General features: G+C 38.7%; 1 non-coding gene across 1 annotated transcript; it reads right to left on the minus strand.

The window, feature by feature from the left end:
• Window positions 1-17067: 17067 nt before the first annotated feature.
• LOC112767724 (small nucleolar RNA R71) lies at window positions 17068-17175 on the minus strand. Its single transcript, XR_003185166.1, has one exon. It is a non-coding gene; the product is annotated as a small nucleolar RNA R71 (small nucleolar RNA).
• Between the last annotated feature and the right edge of the window lie 3309 nt (window positions 17176-20484).

Genomic DNA, 20484 nt, shown 5'->3' on the forward strand with positions numbered 1-20484 from the left:
CTCTGTAAGTCATGAGCAACTAAACCTCTTGGTTAAGGTTAGGAGCTCTGTTTACTTCTATGGATTAGAACTATGGCTTTTCTATTTTAATTTATGCATTGATTCGATTTCAAAGATTGTTTGCATTCTTAATCTTATGAATTTGGGTGGAACGAGGGTGTGACCTTTATTCTACATGAGTTCTTATGAATCTCGAGAGAGTTATCTCGGTTGAATTACAGCTTGAAAACAAATTCCTCCTAAATTGCTAATTACATGAACTAATTGGGATATGTGACATATAATCCTGTTAGTTTTAGGTAATTAGGGTTTCTGTGGCTATAAACTAATTTTTGAACTTAACCCTCTAATCGGAATTAAGTGACCACGAGAGTGGCGGTTAATGAAGGTTAGAGGAGGCTAAATCACTAAGAGATTAGGGTTTAGACATTTACAGTTTGCCATGAAATGAATCATGCATTGTTAAAATAGTTGGTAAGAACTTTTAATCCGGAAAAGTAAACATCTCCAAAGCCTGAACTGTTTTCTCATACTGTTTTTACACCAAACCCTGTATTTGCTCTCTTTATTTGTTTATTTATTGTTTTATGCGAATTTCAACCATCAAAACCCTTTTGTTTCTATTCGCCTAACTAAGTCCAACTAGATAACCATTGTTGTTCAGTACGAAAATCCTCATGGGATCGACCCTCACTCACCTGAGGTATTACTTGGATGACCCGGTGCACTTGCCGGTTAAGCTGTGGGAATCTCGAATTCCCGCACCAGGCATACAGAATGTGATTTTGTAATTTTTGGGGTTGTGGGCTGAAATTATTTTGAAGGGTTTAGGGGCAACCCTAGGGTCTTGTGCTCAATTGACATTACTACTATTTCCAGATAATACCGTTGGCTTGTTACCTGAGTAGGGTTAATAAGTTAGAAGGTTACCAAGGGCAGCGTGCACATGTGCGTGATTGTTAGAGACATAATAATAAACTACCATTTGTACGCATGAAATTTGTGAATGCTTACAAAAATATTCATCAAACAAAGAAACTAACGTTGTATCCATGAAAGATGGGTTCTGTTACGGACCCGGTTCTCGGGTCCCCCAACTCAGAGCAACTTCCGACCCGAATACCTGGGCCCCGATCCCCCTCGTGGTCCAAACTGTCCCTGCAATTCCCAACCAATATTCAAAATCAAATACCCCCTTATCTTCATAGATAAGATAGTATAACTATCCTGAGCTATATAAAGGGGAGCCAGAGGCCCCCAGGTATGTTACTCATTCCACACACCTTACACCTTTCAGATCCATTCTGACTTGGACGTTAGAGTGTTTTTGCAGGTACCGCTCCCCGCCGCTCCAATTAGATCATCCGACAACCACCTTGACTCGTAAGTTCCCGATCCATCTCACTACCCGTACTAGAGACTTCTAGTACATTGGCGCCGTCTGTGGGGACTGCCAAGTCGTGGCGGCATGATGGAGAATCTCGAGGAGCAATCCTCAAGCCATCACCATGACTCAAACTCGCGAAGCCTAACACCCAAACTTAGGGATAACATTCCTCTCACCCATGGGAGGATAACAAGCACCGTGCACCGCCAACCAATCCCGGTCCAGAGGGAACAAAAGGAGGACAATCGGCAGCCCGTTGAAGGCTGAGCACCTCGAGGGCCGAGTCACATCCAAGTAGCAATATCACCCGAAACACGCAAGTCAAGCAACCTCTAGAAACGACAGGTCACCTGAAGAACAACACGGGAAACGACGTAACCACAACGTCTCCAGAGATCCGGAACGCCAATGCGACGAGGACGACCGAAGACACTGCTGGGATGTCAAGCGAACACGAAGCAAGCATGTGATAATAGGAGCCACCTCATTCATCGAGAAAATTCTGAAAGCCAAACTCCCAAAAGGTTTAACAAACCCACTAACATGAAGTATGACGGCACCAAAGATCCCCAGGAATACTGATGCATGAGCATCTTCCTTATCTTTTCTTAGTGAATTTGCATATGAAATTGTTGAATTATATCAAGATTTGGGTGTTTTAAGCCACCATGAATGCTACTTTGAGTTGTTGTGCAATTTGATTTATTATAGGTAGTGATGCACATAAACTAGTTATGCTACGATTTAGGAAATTGCACGATCGGCAAAATTCCTTCCGGCAAGTGCACCGGTTATCGTCAAGTAAAAACTCACAATAGAGTGAGGTCGAATCCCACAAGGATTGGTTGAGTGAGCAATTCGGATTAGAAGTGTGTTCTAGTTGAGCGAAATCAAGATTGAGATGAGAATTGCGGAATGTAAAATTGGCGGGAAAAGTAAATGACAAGAAATTGAAATGGCGGAATCTTAAATTGCAATGAATTAAAGAGCAGAAACTAAATTGCTGAAATTAAAAGGGAATGGGGGTGTTGCATGAATTGAGTTGCAGAATGTAAAGAGAAAGTGGAAATCAGAAATGGGGAATTCATTGGGTTATAGGAGATATTGAGATCTCCGAATCAAAACATGTTTATCTCTTCCTCAACCAATGCGTTCATTGAATTTTGCTTGGCAATCTTATATGATTGGATCCCAATCCCTTGGCTCACCAATTCTCTCTAAAAACAAACAAATTCCCAATCCCTTGGTTTAAATGTTCATAAGAAGAGATGATGCTTGATCACTGATTATACCACACAATTTCATGAACCACAATTTGGTAGGATTACATGTCACAATATCCATCCAAACCCCAATCCAATTCACTGTGAGAAAGCTTCTCTAGCATGAATCCTCCATTCCTTTCCCAAGGCTCCGAAGGATTCCAAGTATGGGTAGTTTCTTTCCCAAGACAACTACTCAATGGAATTAGATCGAGAAGCTTTCTAACAAAATTCAAGAGAAAAGATTGAAGAAGAAGATAAACTATTATTGATTCATTGAATTACAATAGAGCTCCCTAACCCAATGAAAGGGGGTTTAGTGAATCATAGCTCTGAATTCAATTACAAAGAAAAGGAAAACTAGCTAAAAGTGAAAGTAAAAGTCCCCATCAGGGGCTGGATTCCCCTTCAATCCCCCCCTCTCTAAATGCAGAAACTAAGGCCTTTAAATAGGCTCCCTAAATTACAAAATGAAAATGAAATTCAAAGCAAATTACAATCAAATGAAAATAAACTATTCTAGATGATTCTTGTGGCCTTGATTTGGTGTTGTTGATGGGCCTTGCTTGCTTGAAGGGCTGAGTGACATAATTGATCCAAAAAGGATAATGATCCATTAAACTACACTCAAATGTTGCACCCCCTTTCTTGAGTCGTCACTTTGTTCTCTTGTCAACCTTGCCAATTTGATGCCAAATATAGACTATTATACCTCGTTGGAAAGCTATGGATGTCAGCTTTCTAACGCAACTGGAAGCACCTCAATTGGATCTCTACAACTCGAGTTATACTCCATGGAAGGTGAAGAGGTCAGCTGGCCTGATTGCATGTTGGTACTATGCTCTTCTATGCACATTACGGGGCTGTTTTCTCCCTCAATTTTTAGTATCCACCATGCATGCCATATATGCTTGGAAAGCTCTAGATGTCTTCTTTCCAATGCATTTTGAATCACCTCATTTGGAGTTTTGTAGCTCAAGTTATTTATGTTTGAAGAAGGCATGGTCAAGCTGTTCCATATAACACGTTTAAGCTTCAGTTTAAGGTTAAACTGAAGCTTAAACGTGGATAAAGGAAGGGCAGCCCTGGAGGTCGAACACGTTTAACCTCCAGTTTGAGGTCAAAATGGAGGTTAAACGTGGAAGCTTAGAATGGTAGCCCTGGAGGTGTCGAACACGTTTAACCTCCAGTTTGAGGTCAAACTGGAGGTTAAACGTGGAAATGGAGAGAGCAACCCTGGAGGAGAAAGGCTGTCGAACACGTTTAAGCTCCAGTTTGAGGTCAAACTGGAGCTTAAACGTGGAAATGGCTCCCTGGTGCTATTCCCACTTCTGGCGTTTAACCTCCAGTTTGAGGTCAAACTGGAGGTTAAACGTGGAACTCCTTCCTGAGTGGCATTGTCATTCTGGCGTTTAACCTCCAGTTTGAGGTCAAACTGGAGGTTAAACGTGGAATGCTTCTTTGGTGAGACTTTTCATTCTGGCGTTTAACCTCCAGTTTAAGGTTAAACTGGAGGTTAAACTTCCATTCCAGCATTCCTTAGCCTTCATGATTCTGGCGTTTAAGCTCCAGTTTAGGCTTAAACTGGAACTTAAACTCCACATGTGATATTCAAGCTTCCTTTATTGATTTTGTTGCTTCCTTGCTTAGCCTCTTCTTCCCTGAAATCATCCAAACAAATGCATCAAAGTCTTGCAACATTTCATGAGAAATCTTCCATTCATAGCATTCAAGTAATATAACTAAAACTCATGGAAATTGCATCAAAATCATATTGTTTGGATGGTTCATTGCTTTGTTCTTCATTTAACCATTTTTGGTTACTTTAAGCTCAAGAAAATGCATAAAACAACTAAAACTAACAGAAAAATGCTAGTGAAACTAGCCTAAGATGCCTTGGCATCACAACACCAAACTTAATACTTGCTTGTCCCTAAGCAAGTTCTGAATTATTGAGAAGAAAGAATGAAACAGAAAGTAAATTCATTAGCCATATCAGTAAGTAATTGACATTGATTAATGGCGTGTTCATGTAGAAAGTTGTTGCAGCATCACTTTATTGTTTCTTAGGTAAGAATGTCACTTTTTATGTTTCCACTAAAACACTGCTATGGCCTCTTGTTATTCACATATCCTTGGCAAGTTTCTTTTCTTTGTGTTTTCTTTTTCTTTGAGCTTATTTGCTCCTTGTTGCTCAGTGTCATGTGTTGCACAAGCCTTTGGCATTTTCTTTTTCTTATCAGTGCACTACACATATCCACTACAGGCATTTTAGTTCACATTTCTTCTTGAGACATTGGTACCCAGCACCTCTTTGTGTACTAAATGTTTTGTATTTAGGTTGCTCTTGATAATGGACTTTTGGTTGATAATCCCGGGTTAGTTAACCCAAGTTACCAAGTGTTGAAACACTCCTCAGAACCTATTCATCCAAGCATATCCTTAATACATAAACACCACAGGCATTTGTCTCAGAAGTTCAAACCATTGGTGCCTAGCTTATTTTCTCAATTTTTTTTGCTTTTTGGTTGCCCTTTTTCAGTGGCTTTTTCTTCTTCTTTTTCTTTCTTTTTCATGGCCAATGATATTTATTCATCAAGATCCATAGACAGCATCCTAATTTCCACTAAAAGTGACAATTCTAACTTTATTTCTTAGTGAGCTGACTATTCAATCAAACATGCATACCACCACTTAATCTTATTTGATTTCTTACTAAATGGAATTGAGTTACTTTTGTTCAAACATCTCTTTTATTTTATGGAAACAGAACAAGCATGGCAAGCATACATTTAAGCAAGTGAAGTTTATCCAGACACTTAGACTATCACTTATTTGGAAATTAAACAAACAGACAAACAAAAACTGCAATGACTCAAACTTAAAGCAGGGGTGCATGCAAACTTCAAATATCAGCAATTCAAAGTACAAGTAATTAAGTGACAATACAACCTTTTAGCATCTTCTTTGTTGTTCATCATCCTTCCTAGCCTTGGTGTTCTCTTTGATGATGATGTATATTCCTTCCATGAGATTGATTGTCTTCCTGCAAAGTTATTAGAAGTTTCTTGTTCCCCAAGCACTTTGAGAATTGGTTAGCATGCATGGATGTTTGTAGGCCTCTGAACTTAGATTGGTGTGTGAACACGAAACTTAGTTCCTTGCCATATGCAGCAATTGGGATCATATGCAGAAAACCTCATGTGCTTTTATTAAGAAAATAACTATGAACTAGAAAAAGAAACTATGAACTAGAAATTAAACTATTGTTTAAGTAGTTTCCCTGATTGGTTGGAGCTAGTGACTAGTCATGCTGAGGTAGAAATGTGCTTTTAATGAAGTTTTTTGGTGGAACACCAAACTTAGAATCTCACATTCACCCTTGAATTGTTTTGGTGTGCAACACCAAACTTAGCTCCTTGCAATACAGATAAATCTACTTAACTCTTTTATTGAAATAACTAGAAAAGAAAAACTACCTTTGGTTGGGTTGCCTCCCAACAAGCGCTTCTTTAACGTCATTAGCTTGACATGCTGTTCCTGACTTTCTTCCTCTTCTTCCAGTTTGTTAAGAGGAATGACTTCAAGTGGATAAAGGAGCTAGTTAGTGCCCCTTGTTGTGAATGCTTCTTTCCAGCAAGCTTTCCCTTGTGATTGGCTTGAGTGAACTTGCTTGTTGGCTCAGGAGTTGGATTGTTCTTCGACCTTCTCTTCTTCATGGATATGATCCTTTGTTTCTCGGTCACAATCCTCATTTTGGTGCTTGTTTCTACTGCCTTCACATCCTTGATCTCAGAACTTGGTTGTTGTTGGACAGTTGGAGTATCCTGTTCATCAAAAGCTTCCTGAATTTGTGGTTCAATGAACCCTTCCTCTTTGCAACTCTCTGTGTCATTGGAGTGTGATCTCCCTTGATTGACTTTCTCCCTTTCTTGTTCTTCTGATTCCTCCCTTGGGTTTGCCATGGTATCACTAGAAGAATTGTGGGTAGGGATTTGCTTTGATAGATATCCAATTTGTGCTTCTAGCTTTTGAATGGCAGCACCATGATTTTGTAAGTTGGATATCACTTCTTCCTTAAAGCTTTTCAAATCGGCCACATCTCTGCCCATAGTTGCAATCATTCCTTCTATCCTGTTTAATTGATCTTGAAATTGTTGGTTCGGATTGGGTTGATGAGGTTGATTATCTTGGCTGTGATATGGTGGCTGGGAGTATGTGTTTTGTGTGGGCTGATAGAGTCTTTGGTTGGAGTGTTGGTAGTGGTATGACTCTTGTGTGTAGTGGAATGAGTCTTGTGGATAGTGAAATGAATTGTATGAATTTGAGAAGGAATTTTGTGCTGAGAAATGCTCAAGTGATGAAGAATTTGGATATGTAAAACTAGGAGGTGAGGTTGGATAATTCAGAGGTGATGGCTCTTGATGAATGGGGTGTGAATAAGTGAAATCTCTTTGGTTTTGATCTTCCCAGCCACAACTTGAGTAGTGATCAAATTCACCAAAACATGGACCATTTTGTGGCTCTGGGAAGTATCCCGTTTCCTGTTCCTGATACTCCCACCCACCATGAGCATAATAACATGAATCATTCTGTGGTGGTGGAGAGTTTCTCATGAATTTTGATTGACCAAAAGATGATGGATACTCCTTTCTTTTTTGCAATGTGCTCAGTCTCAAACAATACTCATCCAAAGATAGTGGAAATTCCATAGTGAGGCAATATTACAAACAGCTAGTGGTTAGTATGCTAACAAGTGAATAAGCAAAGAAAACAAATTAAAATTTGCAGAAATTAGCAGTAATAAACTGAAACAAAAACTATTAACAAAAGAAAAGAAAAATTGCTCAATCTAGTTAACTTCCAATTGGAGAATTGTCAATCGAAAACCAATCCCCGGCAACGGCGCCATAAACTTGATGCACATAAACTAGTTATGCTACGATTTAGGAAATTGCACGATCGGCAAAATTCCTTCCGGCAAGTGCACCGGTTATCGTCAAGTAAAAACTCACAATAGAGTGAGGTCGAATCCCACAAGGATTGGTTGAGTGAGCAATTCGGATTAGAAGTGTGTTCTAGTTGAGCGAAATCAAGATTGAGATGAGAATTGCGGAATGTAAAATTGGCGGGAAAAGTAAATGACAAGAAATTGAAATGGCGGAATCTTAAATTGCAATGAATTAAAGAGCAGAAACTAAATTGCTGAAATTAAAAGGGAATGGGGGTGTTGCATGAATTGAGTTGCAGAATGTAAAGAGAAAGTGGAAATCAGAAATGGGGAATTCATTGGGTTATAGGAGATATTGAGATCTCCGAATCAAAACATGTTTATCTCTTCCTCAACCAATGCGTTCATTGAATTTTGCTTGGCAATCTTATATGATTGGATCCCAATCCCTTGGCTCACCAATTCTCTCTAAAAACAAACAAATTCCCAATCCCTTGGTTTAAATGTTCATAAGAAGAGATGATGCTTGATCACTGATTATACCACACAATTTCATGAACCACAATTTGGTAGGATTACATGTCACAATATCCATCCAAACCCCAATCCAATTCACTGTGAGAAAGCTTCTCTAGCATGAATCCTCCATTCCTTTCCCAAGGCTCCGAAGGATTCCAAGTATGGGTAGTTTCTTTCCCAAGACAACTACTCAATGGAATTAGATCGAGAAGCTTTCTAACAAAATTCAAGAGAAAAGATTGAAGAAGAAGATAAACTATTATTGATTCATTGAATTACAATAGAGCTCCCTAACCCAATGAAAGGGGGTTTAGTGAATCATAGCTCTGAATTCAATTACAAAGAAAAGGAAAACTAGCTAAAAGTGAAAGTAAAAGTCCCCATCAGGGGCTGGATTCCCCTTCAATCCCCCCCTCTCTAAATGCAGAAACTAAGGCCTTTAAATAGGCTCCCTAAATTACAAAATGAAAATGAAATTCAAAGCAAATTACAATCAAATGAAAATAAACTATTCTAGATGATTCTTGTGGCCTTGATTTGGTGTTGTTGATGGGCCTTGCTTGCTTGAAGGGCTGAGTGACATAATTGATCCAAAAAGGATAATGATCCATTAAACTACACTCAAATGTTGCACCCCCTTTCTTGAGTCGTCACTTTGTTCTCTTGTCAACCTTGCCAATTTGATGCCAAATATAGACTATTATACTTCGTTGGAAAGCTATGGATGTCAGCTTTCTAACGCAACTGGAAGCACCTCAATTGGATCTCTACAACTCGAGTTATACTCCATGGAAGGTGAAGAGGTCAGCTGGCCTGATTGCATGTTGGTACTATGCTCTTCTATGCACATTACGGGGCTGTTTTCTCCCTCAATTTTTAGTATCCACCATGCATGCCATATATGCTTGGAAAGCTCTAGATGTCTTCTTTCCAATGCATTTTGAATCACCTCATTTGGAGTTTTGTAGCTCAAGTTATTTATGTTTGAAGAAGGCATGGTCAAGCTGTTCCATATAACACGTTTAAGCTTCAGTTTAAGGTTAAACTGAAGCTTAAACGTGGATAAAGGAAGGGCAGCCCTGGAGGTCGAACACGTTTAACCTCCAGTTTGAGGTCAAAATGGAGGTTAAACGTGGAAGCTTAGAATGGTAGCCCTGGAGGTGTCGAACACGTTTAACCTCCAGTTTGAGGTCAAACTGGAGGTTAAACGTGGAAATGGAGAGAGCAACCCTGGAGGAGAAAGGCTGTCGAACACGTTTAAGCTCCAGTTTGAGGTCAAACTGGAGCTTAAACGTGGAAATGGCTCCCTGGTGCTATTCCCACTTCTGGCGTTTAACCTCCAGTTTGAGGTCAAACTGGAGGTTAAACGTGGAACTCCTTCCTGAGTGGCATTGTCATTCTGGCGTTTAACCTCCAGTTTGAGGTCAAACTGGAGGTTAAACGTGGAATGCTTCTTTGGTGAGACTTTTCATTCTGGCGTTTAACCTCCAGTTTAAGGTTAAACTGGAGGTTAAACTTCCATTCCAGCATTCCTTAGCCTTCATGATTCTGGCGTTTAAGCTCCAGTTTAGGCTTAAACTGGAACTTAAACTCCACATGTGATATTCAAGCTTCCTTTATTGATTTTGTTGCTTCCTTGCTTAGCCTCTTCTTCCCTGAAATCATCCAAACAAATGCATCAAAGTCTTGCAACATTTCATGAGAAATCTTCCATTCATAGCATTCAAGTAATATAACTAAAACTCATGGAAATTGCATCAAAATCATATTGTTTGGATGGTTCATTGCTTTGTTCTTCATTTAACCATTTTTGGTTACTTTAAGCTCAAGAAAATGCATAAAACAACTAAAACTAACAGAAAAATGCTAGTGAAACTAGCCTAAGATGCCTTGGCATCAGGTAGCATTCAGGCAAGTTTGACAAAGTTCGTGTTAAAAAAAAGAAAGAAAGTGGATGTTATCAACCCTAACCTTTTTGCGTTCCAACGAGTGTAACATTAGCTATAAAGGTCCAATTGACATGGTTCCAGTGGCCTTGGAAAGCCAACTTCTAGAGCTTTCCAACGATATATAATAGTCTATACTTTTTATCTGGCATCATGGCGTCAAATGCCACCAACCCAAGTTTGGCGCCAAGATCACAAGAACCTCCATATTTGCTTCGGCCATCCTGGCGCCAAATGCTAGAAACCCCAAGTTTGGCACTAGGAACGTGGAATTGCGTGCATTATTACGTGAACATGGTGTCAAACTTCATTCAGCTCAAGTTTGGCGCTAGAATGCTGATTTTGAAGGGCTTCCGTGTGATCTTCACTAAATCTTTTGATTTAATTTAGTTTTTTAAAATTAGTTTTGAATTAGGAAAAGATATTTTTAGGTTTTAGAAATTATATTTTATATTTATGAGGATTAGATATAAAAGGAGAAGATATTCTGACCTAGGACTACTTCTCCTCTTCCGCACTTTACACTTTTCTCTGCTTGGGTTTCCAAACCATGTGCAACTAAGCCTCCATTGTTAAGGTTAGGAGCTCTATTTATTTGAATGGATTAATAACTATTGTTTTCTACTTCTTATTAATGCATTGATTTATATTCAAGAATCTGTTTCGTTCTTCATCCTACGGATTAGAGTGTATTGGAAAATAACTCTTTTCTAAATTGAATTCTTGTTGAATCTTGAAAAGTTATCTCACCTGAATAACAGCTTGAAACTGAATTCTCATAACTCTATAATTGTCCGAATTTAATGTGATACATGATATATAATCATATCATCTTTGGATCTTTATGGTTTTTTGTGGCTATAAAATAAAGTTTGAACTTAAACCCTCTAATTAGATTAAGTGACCAAGGAATTGATGGTTAATTGAGTTAGAAAAGGATTAAATTACCAAGGAATTAGAATCTAATCACTTCAAGTTGCTATGAATTAAAATCCTTACAAAATCAAACTGGTTAATAAGAATTGTTAATGTAGAAAAGTAAATATCTCCAAAACCTTAACTATTTTCTCATATAATTCTCACAACCAATTTACTGTTTGCTTTCTTAACTCTTCTAAATTACTGTTTAATGCTATTTGAACTCAAAATTGTCCTTTTTGCTTGTCTGACAAAGTGAATCACTCAACCATTATTGTTTGATCCATCAATCCTCGTGGGATCCACTCTAACCCACCTGAGATATTACTTGGTATGATCCGGTGCACTTGTCGGTTCAGTTGTGGTATTCTAACATCCACACCAAGTTTTGGCGCTGTTGTCGAGAATTGACTGTGATTAACAACTACCCGTTGTTTGATTACCTAGATTAGATAACTTTTCTTTTTCAATTAGTTATCTTTTATTATTAATTTTTTATTTTCATATTCTTTTTCTTTTATTCCTTCAGTTTCATTCCCCTCCCCTATTTTCCTTTTCCTTTTTATTTTATTATTATTTAGTTTCAATTTTATATTTAAAAAAAAAACATTCGTTCTCTTTTCTTATAATTATATTCCTTTTAATTTTTCCTTTCCTTTTATTTTTTTTCTTTTTTTTTCCTTCATGAAAACCCCCCTTTGTTCTTTACTTTCTTTTTCCTTAATTTTAATTTTTCCTTTTTTTCAAGATTTGTTTCTTTCAATTACCTATTTTTATTGTCCTCTGTTTACTTTATCAATTGTTTAGTTTAATTTTATTTTCTAGTTGCTTCACCGGGATTCTCTGCATTATGATATTGAGGATCTGCATTTTTCTTGTTTCTTGATTGTTTATCTAGAGGAATAGGGTTTCTTTCGTTTACCTTTTTTTATTGTCCTCTGTTTACTTTATCAATTGTTTAGTTTAATTTTATTTTCTAGTTGGTTCACCCGGATTCTCTGCATTATTGAGGATCTATATTTTTCTTGTTTCTTGATTATTTATCTAGAGGAATAGGGACAAAAAACCTCTTCTTGACTTTGATCCTGAGATTGAGAGGACTTTAAGAAGGCGTTTATATCAGACTAGAGCTTACAAAGCTACTGAGAATCTCAAGGATAATTTTGAGAAAGAAGCTGAAGAAATCACTATGGAGCTAAACAACAACAATGTTGTCATTCCTAATGCTCATAATAATCCTGAGCAACCTAGAAAGACTCTTGGCTCATACACTACTCCAAACCTAACTTCTATGGTAATAGAATTGTTGTACCTCCTGTGGGTGCTAATAACTTTGAGCTGAAGTCTCAACTTATTTTCCTGGTGCAATAAAACTGTTAGTTTCATGGACTCCAGCAGGAAGATCCAAACTTATTCATCTATAATTTCCTGTAAATCTGTGATACAGTGAAGACCAATGGAGTCTATCCTAATATTTATCGGTTGTTGCTCTTTTCGTTTGCTATATGGGACAGGCCAAGCAGTGGCTTGACACACAACCCAAGGAGAGCTTGGATACACATTAAAAATTGGTCAATAGATTCCTGACTAAATTCAAGCAGAGAGAGAGTGAATCTCTTTATGAAGCTTGGGAGAGGTACAAGCTAATGCTTAGAAAATGTCCTCCTGACATGTTTTCAGACTGGATCCAGTTACAGGTCTTTTATGATGAAGTTACTGAGGCTGCCAAAATATCTTTGGATAATTCTACAGGCGGATCTCTTCACATGAAAAAAACTCATGAGGAGGCTCTAGATTTGATTGAGATGGTTGCTAACAACCAATATCTGTATTCTTCTAAGAGGACATTTGTGAGGAAATGAGTCATAGAATTGGATGCTTTGGACACAAGTCTTGCTTAGAATAAAGCCATGTCTCAACAGATAAATACTATTTCTCAACACTTAGGTGGATTGCAAGTCTCAGCCATTAATGCCCAAGACACATCTTATGACATGAGTGGTGGCTTTCCTCAAGGTAAGACTTTTTGATTATGGTCAATTTTCCTCTGAACATGTTAATTATATGGGTGATTCCTACAGAACTCCTAATAATGATCCTTTCTCCAAGACATATAATCCAGAATGGAGGCTTGGAGTGGAGAAATCACCCAAATTTTGGATGTAAAAATCAACCACAGAGGCACCAGAATATTAAAAACAATCAGGCCATCAGAATAATTTTAATCAGAGTAATTTTAGCAACAACAATCCACCATCCAGTTCTCAAAAGTCCTCTGACTTGGAATATATAGTTGTAGAACTCTCCAAGATACTCTTAGTTTTATGGAGGAAACTAGAGCTTCACTTAGGAACTTGGAGGTTCAGATGGGTCAAATAGCCAGAAAATTTGCTAAAATTGATCAAACGTCCACCAATTCCTTTCCTAGTAACACAATTTCAAATCCAAGAAAGGAGTGCAAGGTTATCACCTTGGTAAGTGGACCAGCGACAGGTCAGGAAGCACAAGTTATTTTGGAACCAGTTGAAAAAGAAGCTCCAGAGAAGGCACAAGCCAAAGAGAAGCACACCCCAGAGAGGCACCTTGATATCCCTTTTCAGTTGATCTTGGGCAATATCCAGTGAAGCCTAAAGCACCAGAGTACAAGCCAAAGATGACATATTGTTAGAGGCTTCAAAAGGAGACCAAGGACAAGCAGTTTTCAAAGTTTTGGAAGTCTTTAGAAAGTTACAAATCAATATTCCTTTTGCTGAGGTTTTGGAGCAAATGCCTCTCTATGTTAAGTTCATGAAGGAGTTGCTATCCAAGAAGAGAACTTTAAAAGGAGATGAGACAGTGGTCATGAATAAGGAATGTAGAGCCATTACTCAGAGCAAATTACCAAGAAAGATGCAAGATCTGGAAGCTTTCAAATACTATGTACCATTGGAAGTGCAACCTTGAAAAAGTCTTGTGTGAACTAGGAGAAAGCATCAATTTAAAATCCTTGTCTGTGATGGAGAAGTTGCAAATTAAAGAGGCACAACCAACAAGGATAGCATTACAAATGACAAACAAATATCTGAAACATGCACATGGAATAGTGGAGAATGTCTTGGTCAAAATGAGAAAATTTTTCCTCCGAACAGATTTTGTAATTCTTGCCATGGGGGAGGATGAAAACACCTATATTATCCTAGAAAGACCATTCTTAGCCACTGGGAGAGTTCTAATTGATGTAGAAGAGTGTGAATTAGTGCTTAGAGTACATGATGAGCAACTGGTCTTTCTTGTCTTCAAAAGTACGCATTCAACAGGTGAAGAGGAGAGGTGCATGTAGACTGAGGTTATTGATCCAAACCTTCAAGAACCCCCTGATGATGCACAAAAAGATCTACAGCTCAAGCCCCCCATTGGTGACTGATGAGCGGATAATTTATACGCTTTTTGGCATTGTTTTTACATAGTTTTTAGTATGTTTTAGTTAATTTTTAGTATAATTTTATTAATTTTTATGCAAAAATCATATTTCTGGACTTTACTATGAGTTTGTATATTTTTCTGTGATTTCAGGTATTTTCTGGCTGAAATTGAGGGACCTGAGCAAAAATCTGATTCAGAGGTTGAAAAAGGACTGCAGATGCTGTTGGATTCTGACCTCCCTGCACTCGAAATGGATTTTCTGGAGCTACAGAAACCCAATTTCTGTGCTCTTAATTGCGTTGGAAACTAGACATCCAGGGCTTTTCATCAATATATAATACTCCATACTTTTCCCGAGTTTTGACGATGCAAACTGGCATTTAAACGCCAACTTCCTGCCCTATTCTAAAGTTAAACGCTAGAAATAGGTTACAAACCAGAGTTAAATACCAGAAATAGGCTGCAACCTGGCGTTTAACTCAAAGAGAAGTCTCTACACGTGTAAAGCTCAATGCTCAGTGATAAACCACTATTTTATGGTTTATAATGTGTTTAATTGTGTGGTTTTATCATGATCTTTACCCACTTATTCATATAATTAGCATGCATTTATATTTCCTTCCTAAAATTATTACATGATTGAAAACTTACTTCCTAGAGACTTTTAATTATGTATTTTAATTCTCCTTTATTCCATTCGATGCCGTGATCTGTGTGTTAAGTGTTTCAGGCTTTATAGGGCATGAATGAGTTGGAGATTGGAAAGGAAGCTTGCAAAAATGGAAGGAACACAAGAAATTGAGGAGATGACCAGCAAGAAGTGACGCGGCCACATGGCTCACGCGACCGCGCGAAAGAGAGGAAATCGCAGTGACGCGACCGCATGGCTCACACGACAGCGCGGATTGGAATAGCACAAGTGACGCGGAGGCGTGGACAACGCGCTCGTGTGGCAGGGCAAAACGCCGAATGATGCGGCCGCATGAATGACGCGATCGCGTGATGTGCGTGATCTGCATAATCTGCAGAATTCGCTGGGGGCAATTTTGGGCCCTTCTTTGACCCAATTCTCGGCCCAGAAAAGCAGACTAGAGCCAGAGAACATGCAGGAACCAACAACAACATTCATTCTACACAATTTTAGTTTTTTCAGATCTAGTTTTACTCCTCTTCTAGGTTTTCTCTCTACACATTCATAGTTCTTAGGATTTTATTTCTATTGCTTTTTGCATTGGGATATTGAGAAGAGTTATTACCTCATCAAGACTTCGTCATTCTAGTTCGTTTTCTTTACTTGGCTCTACTCTTCCATGTCCTTTAATTTACTCAATTTTACTATTGGATTATTTTAGAATTTATTAATACAAGGATTACTTTTATTTTTAATTGATTTCTTTGATTTTTATTTATTATGTCTTTCTTTAATTCCCTTTCCTATGTTATGAATTTTGCAGTCACAATGAGTGAGTAGTTCCCTAACTTGATGGGGAGTTGATTGAAAGGAACCCTTGAGTTGGAATGCTCAAAAGAAAAAATTATAATTGGGTTTATTGTTGGATTGCCCTCTAGTCACTGACACCAATCCCTTTCAATTGAGTGGGTTGGAACTTGTGAATAGAAGTAGCATTCCAACTTGTTTGACTTTCCCTTACCTAGTAAGGGATAACTAAACAAGACAACCTACAATTATCAATTAATCTTGAGAGTATTTTAACAAGAATAGGGCTTCCAACTAATCTACTCCCAGTCAAGGCTTTTATTTAATTTATTTAATTTCTCTAATTTAATTTCCTGTTTATTCAACTCAAACATTTTTTTTGAAAACATCTGATTAATAAAATAGCACACCTTTCTGCAACTCGTTGGGAGACAACTTGGGATTCATACTCCCAGTATTTTAATTTTAATTTTTTTGACACCCTTCTAAATTGATAAGCGGATTTCTGGTTGGTTAAGAACTATACTTGCAACGCATATCTTATAACAATTCTTGACTCGCCCATTTCCGCAACGTCAATTTTTGGCGCCGTTGCCGGGGAGTTGCAATAGAGTACTAAGTTATTGATTGGAATTTATTTATTTGCATTTTATTTTATCTTGCTACTATGAGTTGCTTGTTTCTTTCGTTAGATGACGCGTTCACTTCCTGATCCAAGCTTGCCAGTATTCAATCCTGAGATTGAAAGAACTATTTCACGAATAAGGCAAGCTCGGCGTCGGTTAGTCCTCTCTGAGGGCGGATCTGAAACGTCATTTGAGGAAGAAACCAGCCCCCGTTCTACTGATTTGGTTGATTTATGTGTAGGTGACATGGCAGCACCTAGGAGAGTTACTATCCAGGAGGCTGGAGCCCCTGATTTTACAATGCAACTGTTTCAAGCGCATCACCCAGCGGTGGCTACAGACTTTGAAATAAAGACTGCACTGCTCAATTTGATTCCCAAGTTTCATGGCTTACCTGCTCAAGAGCCTATCAAGCACCTGAGAGATTTTCAAGCAGCCTATTCTACTGTCAGGCATGATGGTGCAGATGAAACTTCAATTTTGTTGAAAGCTTTCCCATTATCTCTTGAGGAAAAGGTAAGAGAATGGTACTACACTCAACCCGTAGCAACTGTATCCAACTGGGATACACTTAGAAGAGAATTTTTGGAAAAGTTCTTTCTGGCTGAAGTTACTGATAAACTGAGGAAAGACATTTCCATGATTGTTCAGGACAAATCCGAGACTCTCTATGAATACTGGGAGCGCTTCAATAATCTTCTGGAAGCATGCCCTCACCATATGATTGACAAGATAGTGTTACTCGGTTACGTCACAAAGGGCATGAGGCCCCAAGATAAGACCACATTGGAAAGTGCTAGCAATGGGTCTATGAAAATGTACAAAACCACTGATGAGGCTGGAAATTGATCAGCGACTTAGCTGAATCTACTCAGAATCACAGGCAGAAACAAGGCCGTTCAAAAATCATTGCAGAAGTATCCTCTAGCAGAGAGACTGCTGCTCTAACTCAGAGTATCTGTGAAATGACCAACTTGCTGAAGCAGATGCAATTGAATCAACAAGTTCAGCAAGCTCAACCTTCTCCACCACAGCAAAGCCAACAGTTAGTCCCACAGAGAGTTTGCGGAGTCTGTGCTGATTATAGCCATTATACTGATGAATGTCCGCAGCTCCAGCAGGAAGACAACACCGTGACAGCCACTCATAACTTCTATGACCGCCCCAACCAAGGGTACAATCAAGGTGGCAATTACAGCCATGGATGGCAGGACAATTCTAACCAGAATTGGAGGGACAACAACAACAGAGGAGGCAGAGACAATCAGAGAAATCAGAGGTGGAATAATAACAATAACAGGCAGCAGAACCAGAACCAGCCTTACAGAGCACCTCACCTGAGGCAATCCCAAGGACCACAGAATACCCAACAGCAGACCTCTCAATTTACTTATCCTTCTTCATCTTCTAATGACGACTTACTACAATCTATTGATCGGAGACAATAGACCATGGAAAATAACCTTTATGCTACACTAAATGGTCTGAACTCTACTTTGCAAGCTCTTGTCTCACAGATTGGATCAATGAATAACTCCAATAACCAACCTTTGAGCTCCAGTGAAATCCCCTCTCAACCATTACCCAATCCAAAGGGTGGCATTAATGCCATCACCCTAAGGTCCGGAACCACACTGCAGGAGAGGAATCAGGAGGAGCCAAGCCCACCAGAACACGCCTCAGCTGAAGAGGTAGTGGAAATAGAAGATGTTGAAGAGGAAGAGGACATACAGGACATGGCTGAAAAAGAAGAAATTCAACCACAGGAGGAAGCACCACAGGCACAGACACTGCAGAAGACACCACTCCCATTCCATTTCCACAACTTGCAAGGAAGCCCAAGAAGCAGCTGGAACCTGATCCCAAAATGGTAGAGATATTCAAAAAGGTTGAGGTAACTGTTCCTCTTTTTGATGTTATTCAACAGGTACCTAAATATGCAAAGTTTCTAAAAGATTTATGTATACATAAAGACAAAATTAATGAATTAGAAACTATTCCTTTAGGAAGTTCCATATCTACTTTAATGGGATGTTTACCTGAAAAGTGTAGTGACCCAGGTCCATGTATGATTAATTGTACTATTGGTGGTGTAGTATTTTCTGACTGCATGTGTGATTTAGGAGCATGTGTGAGTATAATGCCTTTGTCTATATATGATATTTTGAGGCTCCCTCTCTTAAAAAGGTCGGCAGCTCGTTTTGTGTTAGCAGATAAAAGCATTATTACAGTGGCTAGAGTTGCTGAAGATGTATTAGTGGGCATTAAGGGGCTCACATTTTCCACTGATTTTTATATCCTGGAGATGCTCCAAAATGACTCAGAGAAGCCGTCATCAATCCTACTCGGAAGACCATTCCTGAAGACCTCGAAGTTCAAATTAGATGCTTTTTCAGGAACATACTCTTTTGAAATAGATGGCCGAGTAGTAATCTTCAATCTGAATGGAGTTATGAAGCATCCTCCAGAGGATCATTCTATCCTCCAGTGTGACATTATAGATGAAACCGTGGCTGAAGTTCATCAGGAGGAATTTGAAGAGAAGTACATAGGACAAGGTCCAAGTGTGGGGACATTCTCAAAGGACAATGACAGTGCTTTACCACCAGCTCCAGACAACCCAGAGCCTGACCATGATTAGAAGTTAGAATTAAAACCCTTCCTCCATACCTCAAATATGCTTACCTTGAAGACGAGCAGAAGTTTCCAGTTATCATTGCATGGGAACTCACTTCTCAATAGGAAGAGCAGTCACTTAGTGTGCTGAGGAGGCACAAGAAGGCAACTGGTTGGAGTTTGGCAGACATAGTAGGCATCAACCCTCAAGTCTGTGAGCATAGGATATTTTTAGAAAAGGGAGCAAGACCTGTCCGTCAACCCCAGAGAAGACTGAACCCCACTATCTTAGAGGTTGTCAAGAAGGAAGTGACCAGACTACTGGAGGCAGATATCATCTACCCCATTTCAGATAGTGAATGGGTAAGCCCAGTACAAGTGGTGCCCAAGAAGTCTGGAGTCACTACAGTGAAGAATGAGCACGAAGAACTCATGGCAACTAGAGTTCAGAACGCCTGGAGGGTCTGCATTGACTACAGACGCCTCAACCAGGCCACTCGTAAAGATCACTATCCTCTTCCATTCATTGATCAAATGCTGGATCGCCTGTCAGGTAAATCACATTATTGTTTTTTAGATGGTTACACAGGTTATTTCTAGATTCATATAGCTCCTGAGGATCAGGAAAAGACCACTTTTACATGTCCTTTTGGGACTTATGCTTACAAGAGAATGCCATTTGGCTTATGCAATGCACCAGCTACCTTCCAAAGGTGCATGATGGGTTTTTTCTCTGATCTTATTGAGGACTGTATGGAAGTTTTTATGGATGATTTTAGTGTATATGGCGATTCCTTCAGCCTTTGCTTAGATGGATTATCTAGAGTATTAGATAGATGTGTCAGTACAAACCTTGTATTAAATTTTGAAAAATGTCACTTTATGGTAAAACAAGGTATTGTACTAGGACATGTTGTGTCTAATACTGGCATTTCTGTAGATCCAGCAAATGTGGATGTTATTTCTAGTTTACTGGTGCGGTATTTTACAACCACACTTACTAACCGGCAAGTGTACCGGGTCGTACCAAGTAATACCTTACGTGAGTAAGGGTCGATCCCACGAGGATTGATGGACTAAGCAACAATAGTGTTTGATAGACTTAGTTAGACAAACAAAAATTGCTGTTGAGATGCAGTATAAAAAACATTAAACAATATCAAAAATATTGAAGAAGGGCAAGTAATTAAGTAGGGAATAAAATATGGAGAAGATAGTTAAGGTTTCAGAGTTATCTATTTTTCCGGATTAATTTTTCTTATTAACTATTTTAATCATGTAGGATTTAATTTATGGCAAACTGATGAGCGGATAATTTATACGCTTTTTGGCATTGTTTTTAGTATGTTTTTAGTAGGATCTAGTTACTTTTAGGGATGTTTTCATTAGTTTTTATGTTAAATTCACATTTCTGGACTT

The sequence above is a fragment of the Arachis hypogaea genome, chromosome 17, assembly GCF_003086295.3.
Source record: "Arachis hypogaea cultivar Tifrunner chromosome 17, arahy.Tifrunner.gnm2.J5K5, whole genome shotgun sequence".
NCBI lineage: Eukaryota > Viridiplantae > Streptophyta > Magnoliopsida > Fabales > Fabaceae > Arachis > Arachis hypogaea.